The 670-nt window shown below is 46.7% G+C and overlaps 1 protein-coding gene across 1 annotated transcript in view; it reads right to left on the bottom strand.

The window, feature by feature from the left end:
* GPC6 (glypican 6) overlaps positions 1-670 on the bottom strand; it is a 1,304,538-nt gene that overhangs the window by 988,314 nt on the left and 315,554 nt on the right. The window lies entirely within an intron of this gene.

The following is a 670-nucleotide window of genomic DNA, read 5'->3' as shown; positions in this document are numbered from 1 at the left end:
TCACATAGGTTCTTAACCTGCATGCAGGATCTTCACCTAATTCAGGAGGTGTACAGTCCCACTAAGGGGAATGCCTTACTGGACTTGGTGTTGGCTATTGTGGAGAACCTGGTAGAGGAGCTGCAGATTCATGGTCACCCTGGGGACAGTGACCACCAACCAACCAAATTCACATTACGGCCTAGGGTAACTAGTAAGGTGGAAGTGCTTGACTTTAGGAAGGCTAACTTCAGTGTGCTTAGGAGTCTAGGCAACAACACACTGCAGGAGAAGAGTATTGGTGAGATGGGAGTCCAGGAAAGGTAGTCATTTCTAAAGAAAGAGATGCTTCGGGCACAGAGGGAGACTATCCCAGTATGAGGGAAAAGAGGGGAAGGAACCAAAAAACTTTCTTGGCTAAACAGGGAAATCCAGGAGAACCTAAGGGCAAAAAAGAAGGCATATAGGTGGTGGAAGCAGGGGGAAGCTACCATGGAGGAGTATACCTACTTGGCCCACGCTTGCAAGGAGGCAGTTAGAAAAGCCAAAGCAACTACAGAGCTAAGGTTGGCAACACAAATTAAAGACAACAAAAAGTCTTATTTTAGGTATGTAGGGAGTAAAAGGAAGGTGTAGGGCAGCATAGAATCCCTACTGAACAAGGAGGCAGAGAGGAGGAACAATTAGTAGC

This window comes from Gavialis gangeticus, unplaced genomic scaffold, assembly GCF_001723915.1.
Source record: "Gavialis gangeticus isolate Ggan-Ray unplaced genomic scaffold, GavGan_comp1, whole genome shotgun sequence".
Lineage (NCBI taxonomy): Eukaryota > Metazoa > Chordata > Crocodylia > Gavialidae > Gavialis > Gavialis gangeticus.
Note: the sequence above shows the minus strand (reverse complement) of the source record. Positions and strands in the feature narration are given on the sequence as shown.